This window comes from Microtus oregoni, unplaced genomic scaffold, assembly GCF_018167655.1.
Source record: "Microtus oregoni isolate MIOR12 unplaced genomic scaffold, Mior012 000002F_ref0000024, whole genome shotgun sequence".
In the NCBI taxonomy this organism is placed as follows: domain Eukaryota; kingdom Metazoa; phylum Chordata; class Mammalia; order Rodentia; family Cricetidae; genus Microtus; species Microtus oregoni.
In genome coordinates, this window is record NW_024543061.1 from 49796058 (window position 1) to 49803015 (window position 6958).

Genomic DNA, 6958 nt, shown 5'->3' on the forward strand with positions numbered 1-6958 from the left:
TTACCGAGACAGTCAAGACTGTACCTCCCTTATGGCAGCAGTGTAAGAGTCACTCAGGTGGTACTGATTTTGAAAACATGAAGAGATCATGGTGAGTAGTTGACCTTGGCATTGTGAGAGGCCAGCAGAGGCCATTGGTGAAGGTAGCTTTGTAGGCCGCAGGATTGAAGGGGTCATGCAGAGAGAAGTTGAGGCTTGGCACCATGGAGGAGTCCAGGAGATGCTATTGGTGAAAGCACAGCCCAGTTGCAGCAGAAGACACCAGAGTTTTGGAGATGCCAGGACCATGGGACAACCTCCAAGAACAGCAGTGTGAAGTGTGCCTAGAAGACAAGATGTGTGCTGCGGAGGGTGGAGCCAGAGAAATGACCCAAACTGTTTGGAGGAGCCTCGAAGATCATGAGCGATTCCCAGATATTGGACACTGAGTAATTTATGGTTTTGCTTTGATCTTTGTGACTATGCACTGGTACTTCTCTCTTAAGGTAAGAAAGTATTTAACTTATTTTTGATATTACAGGAGTCCACAGTTAAGGGACTAATGTAGCAAGGAGCCGCTTGTTTGTCCCAAGCTGCCCAGAACCGAAATAACCACACAGAAACTGTATTAATTAAATCACTGCTTGGCCCATCAGCTCTAGCTTCTTATTGGCTAACTCTTAACCCCTTTCTATTAATCTGTGTATGGACACGAGGCTGAGGCTTACTGGGTAAAATTTCCAGCATCTGTCTCTGGTGGCTCCATTGTGGGTAGTGTCATTCCTGGGCTGGTGGTCTTGGGTTTTGTAGGAAAGCAGGCTGAAGAAGCCATGGGGAGAAAGTCAGTAAGCAGCACCCCTCCATGACCTCTGCATGAACTCCTGCCTCCTAGTACCTGTCCTGTTTGAGTTTCTTCCCTGACTTCCTTTGATGAGCAGCAGTGATGTGGAGGTCTAAGTCAAACAAACCCTTTCCTCCCCATGCTGCTTTGGTCATGGTGTTTTGTTACAGCCACAGTAATCCTAATTAAAACATGAGGTTAGGACTTTATCACGTGAGTTTGGGAGGGTCCAGTTCTACTAGAGAATCTTGCTCCTTATGTGAACTGGAGGCTTTGGAGGTAAAAGGGCTGGGTGAAGCATGTGGTAATTGTATGACTATTTTCAACATCTGAACCTTTATGTGAGAAAGAGGCCAGTGAAAACCATAACTCTGGAACTTACTTTTCTCTTCCAAAAAGACATTTTGATAATGTGGCATTCTCATGTTCAGATGGTGGTGACTGGACGAATCCTCTTGAAGGCTGCATGTTACTGGCAGTAGAAGGTCAGCATCTCCACCAGGTGTTCTTCACATCTTACTCAAAGCACTGAAATAAACATACAGAAATGTGCAAAGTAGAAAGGAAATTTTGTTCAAAGCAAAGTCAGTATGAAATACACTGTCAGGCGTGTCAGAGGCCATGTGAGTGAAGGTACACAAGGGCCCTGGTTCATTCTATGGGTTCAAGAAAAATGGGATGGGGCGGAGGAGGGCAGGAAACCTAAGGGCATAGTTTGGGTGGCTCTCAATTTTGATCGGCAAACTTGGATTATGATACCATAGGTCTTTGCTCTCTATGAATGTTCCTTCCCATAATGAATCTGATTTTAATCACATATACACCCAGTTTTGCTCAGGAAAAAGATGGTTGTTGGGGAATATCCTTAAAAGTTTGCTTGAGAATATAGTTTTGCGTTATTGTGCCTGCCTTACACACTCAGACCTAGTTTAGGCCCGATAAGTTTTCCTACCTTTGTTCCTGAATATAAGCAGAGCATGACAGAATAGAACGTAGATTCGATGGTGAGGAGAAACATTCCATTATTCAGGAAGGGGTGTTGATGCAGGTATGGGAGGATCCTAGGTTGCTAACAGGTTGCTAGGTGCAATCACTGTTCAGGGAGGAAGTATGAACATAGTATTTACAAATAAGTGCCCCAGGCTGCTAAGTGATTTATTAGAAGAGAGATATGTATAGCGTTCAAGCAAAGTGGAGCTCCAAGTTGCAAAACTATTCCCCATGCTGCCCACTTCAGGTCTTGTATTCTAATTTGCTATAGTCTTTACCTCTTCCTATACTTTATCTTTAAGTCAAACCTCAGGGCGAGGCATTAGACTCTGCTTCATTCGTACTAGGTACATGTCTATCACTGAGTTATATTCTCAGACCTGTGCTGACATTTTGACCTAAAAAAGTATACTTGTCTTTATCCTTGTTGTATCAAAGGTTGGGAAATTATGGTAGATATATTCACCTTGCCTCATTGTTTTCCATCACCAGCTTGGCCTTTGTAGAGACTCTGAGTTCTGTAACTTCTGCTTAGTCTATACGTTCTTTGAAGCTAGACATATGCCTGCTCTTTTCACTGTTGGGTTCTGGGTGCCTGGAGCAAGTGTGGAGATTAACGAATCAATATTTATTGAGTTAATCAGTGTCTGCTGTCTTAGGTTCTATTGCTGTGATAACGATCATGACCAAAAGCACCTTGGGGAGAAAAGAGTTTCTTTTCTCTTACAGCTTACAGAACATCATTGAGGAAGTCATGGCAGGAGACTAGAAGCAGGAACTGTAGCAGAGGCCATGGAGGAATGCTGCTTTATTGGTTTGCTCTGCATGACTAGTTAAGCCTGCTTTCTTATAGAACCTGCCTATGAATGACACTTCCTACAGTGGGTTTGGCCCTCCCACTTCAATAATTAGTCAGGAAAATGCCCTACTTGTATATAGTCAATCCGGATGGAGGCACTTTTTCAATTGAGGTTCCTCTTTCCAGACAACACCAGCTTGTGTTAAATTGACAAACAAACAAACAAAAACAAAACATAAACCAACCAAACAGGACATCTCGTATCTAAAATCTGTGCAGTTCATACAGCACTTAGTGACACTGGGTGTTTCTGATGTGTTTGTTAAGTGTGTCCGTCTTACAAAGTTTTAATGTATTGTATTGTAAATTAGTTTCTTTCAATCCTGAGACCATATCTATTTACTTTCTAGGACTGCTGGAAAAAGTTGATGGAAATTTGGAGACTTGAACCATTATTGTCTCACAGTTTCACAGGGTGGAAATCTAAAACCAAGTTGCTGGCAAGGTTGCCTCTGAAGGCTCTGTGACTGTGGTCTAGGTTGAGTCTTGCATGTCTTCCAAGAGCCATGTGGTAAAGGTTTAGTTTGGCATGACTCGAGAGTGGTGGAGTAGGTAAGACGTGAGAGAAGGCCTCCAAACACTGAAGGTATGTGCTTGAAGAAGACCATGGAGCTTGTACTTTGGTTTCCTCTTTTTCACTTCCCGGGCATGAGGCAAACACATTTTTATTACCGCAGTTCCTGCTATGATGTATTGTCTCATATTTGGATGAGAAATGTCCCCCCATATTCTCAGGCAGTTGAGCACTTGGTTCCCAGTTGTTGTCACTGTTTGAGCAGGTTTAGCAGGTATGGCCTTATTGGAGGACATATATTACTAAAGGTGGGCTTTAAGAGTTTAAGACTCTACCTCAATTCCAGTTTTTACTCTCTGCTTAATGCGTGTGGTTCAAGATGCAAGCTATAGGGTTGTAGAGATGGCACAGTGGTTAAGAGTTGTTCTTCCAGAGGTCCTGAGTTCAAGTCCCAGCATTCACATGGTGACAACCATCTATAATGGGATCTGATGCCCTCTTCTGGCAGTTTATACATGCAGATAAGAGCATCACATACATAATAAATAAAAATTTTAAAAGGGATATAAACTCTCTGCTTTCTGCTACTGACACCATGCCTGCCATGCTGACAGGCCTTTCTTCTACCATGATGGACTTTTAATTTCTGGAACCATAACTCCAAATAAACCCTTCCTTCTATAAATTACCTTGGTCATGGTGTTTTAGAAACAGAAAAGTGATGAGTGTAAGCTCCAAACCAAAGAGTCAAGTGACAGGGCTGATTCTCTGTTTTTAAGTTACCTCAGGTGTTTTGAAAGCTTACCATTGCTTCTCCAATTCAAATGACAGCTTGTTAGCTTAAAGTGTTATTTGGCTTATAGCAGCATCCTTCCATTTTCATAAGGACCATCCCTGACCCTTTCCTTTTCTTTTCCTCTTTTTTCTTTTCTATTCCCCATAAAGATACAGGTAATTGGCTTAAGGTGCACATAGGTAATCCAAGATGACCTCATTTGGGAAGGAATCTAATAAATACAATGTGATATCAATACTATCTTATACAGTGGTTTAGTGTTAGACATTATATGGGGGAGAGGTTCTGAGCAAGTGTATACAATCTTTTCTTCTGGGAGGGAAAATAAGTATATGCAGAAGCCATATGTAATGACTTTGATGGCTAGCACTTACAGAGCTTACAGAATACCATAACATTCCAAAGGAGAAAGATATAAAAAGATAAGGGATAGTACTGGAGGACATATGCCTGGAAGGATAAGTTGAAATATTGGGAGCGGGAAGCCTTGCTCAGGGAGAAAATGTATGAGAAGCCCAGAAGTGGGGGCAAATTCCTATGAAGAACAGTTTCCCTCTTTTGATGAAATATCCAATTTTGTATTCTTCAGAGTTTGTATTCAGTAGGTGCTTACCAAGCACCCTGTTATCTAGAAGAAGCACTCAGTCAATGTTCAGTGCACACTAGTGCCACCCTAGGGTCTGTACCAAATTGATACATTTATAGTATTCTTAAAAATTCCAGTTCATGATAGACAGAAAAATGCAAGTATCAGTAATCAGTGACATTGATACCCACCTGAAAGTGACATTTGCTCTCCAGCCTGGAGGTTAGCACTGCAGTCTCATCGGTACGTAGCTCAGCTCCAGGATCTCCTGTTTGCACGTTCTAATATCAGACACGGAGGCTGCTAGTCACGCACTGATTCATCTGGAGCTCAGTGTTTTTTCCCTTATTTCCAAATTTGATTAATGCTCCTGTCTTCATTTGCCCTGCTGGTGGCAAAGTGTAATGCCACATATTACACCCACCAGTGGGTTTGCTGAAATTGTGGAGCTCAAAAGAAATTTCCTAAGAAAGGCACTAGTTCACGATATGAAGGTGGCACTGCCTTACAAGGGCAGAAATGAGGGAAAGACCGTTGCTCCTTGGGCTAAAGGCATAATAAAGTTTAACTTAGCTTTTTCCTCTTTCTTTTTTTTAATCTTCTCTCATTCAATGCAACTTGACCACAGTTTTCCTTCCCTTTACTTCTCCCCCAGGTCAACTGCCCCTCTGTTTCCCTTCAGAAAAGAGCAGGCTTCCCAGGGACACCAACTGAACTCAGCATAACAAGATATAACAAGACTAGGCACAAACCTTCATATCAATGCTGGAAGAGGCAACCAAGGAAGAGGAAAGGGTCCCAGAAGCAGGCAAAAGAGTCAGAGACAGCTCCCACTCCCACTGTTAGGAGTCCCACAAGAACACCAAGCTGCACAATCATAACATATATGCAGAGGACCTGGGTAAGTCTCGTACACGCTCTGTGTTTGTTGCTTCAGTCTCCGTGAGCCCCTATGAGCCCCATTTAGTTGATTCCGTGGGCCATGTTCTCCTGGTTTCCTTGACCCCTCTGGTTTCTACAATCCTTCCTTTCCATCTTCTGTGGGGTTTCCTGAGCTCCTCCTAATGTTTGGCTGTGGATCTCTGCATCTACCCCCATCAGCTATCAGAGGAGGAAGGCTCTCTGATGATGATTGGGCTAACCACTGATCTACAAGTATAGTGGAATATCATTAGAAATCATTTCATTGACTCCCCCCCCCCCCCCCTTTTGCTTGTCCTGTTTGGTTCTATCCTAGGTCTTTGGACTGTCCCTCCAGGCAGTGTCGGGCGTGGGCTCCCTCTTGTGGTCTCAAGTTGGATCAGTCATTGCTTGGCTACTCCCTGAAGTTTGATATCAACATTACTCCCCCTACAACTGCCCCAGTTCCAGTCATCTCTCCTCACACTCTCCCTCTAGTCCTCCCTACTCCATCTGATCCCTCCTCTTCTCCTCTCCAACAAGCCCTAGTACACCCACAAAGTTTACTCTGTTTCCCCTTTACAGGGAGAGTCATGCATCCCCACACCAGCCCTCCTTGTTATCTTACCTCTCTGGGTCTGTAGATAGTAGCTTGATTATCCTTTACTTAACAGCTAATATACACTCATAAGTGAGTGAATATCATGTTTGTCTTTCTGTGTCTTAGGATGAATTTTTTCTAGTTTCATCCATTTGCCTGCAAATTTCATGATAACCATCTTTTTAAAAATAGCTTCGTAATACTTCATAGTTGAAATGTACCACATTTTCTTTGTGTTTGAGAGACATCTAGGTTGTTTCTAGTTTCTGGCTATTATGAATAAAGCTGCAATAAACATAGTTGAGCAAGTGTCTTGTGCTAGGATGGATTTTCCTTTGAGTATATGCCCGATTGGTATAGCTGGGTCTTTAGTTAGATCGATTCCCAGTTTTCCAAGGAACTGCCATATTGATTTCCAATATGCAAGTTTACACTCTCACCAGCAATGGAGGAATATTTCCCTTGTCCCACATTCTTGCCAATAGAAACTGTCACTTGTGTTATTGATCTTAGCCATTCTGACTATATAAGATGGAATCTCAAAGTATTTTTGATTTGCATTTCCCTGATGGCTAAGGGTGTTGAACATTTTTCTCCCCCCCCCCTTTTTTTTTAAAAAAATATCTATTTATTTAGCACCCCAGCTGCAGTTTCCCCTCCTTCTCTCTTTCCAATCACCATCTCATCCCCCCTCTGTTCCCACCTCCAACCCATTCCACCTCTATTTCTGTTTAGGAAAGGGCAGGTCTCCCATAAGTATCAACAAAATATGGCATATCAAGCTGTGGAAAGACTAAGCACCTCCCCATGTATTAAAGTTGGGCAAGGTGACCCAATATGAGGGTTCTCAAAGCCCCTGTTCCCACTGTTAGAAGTCCCATAAGAGGACCAA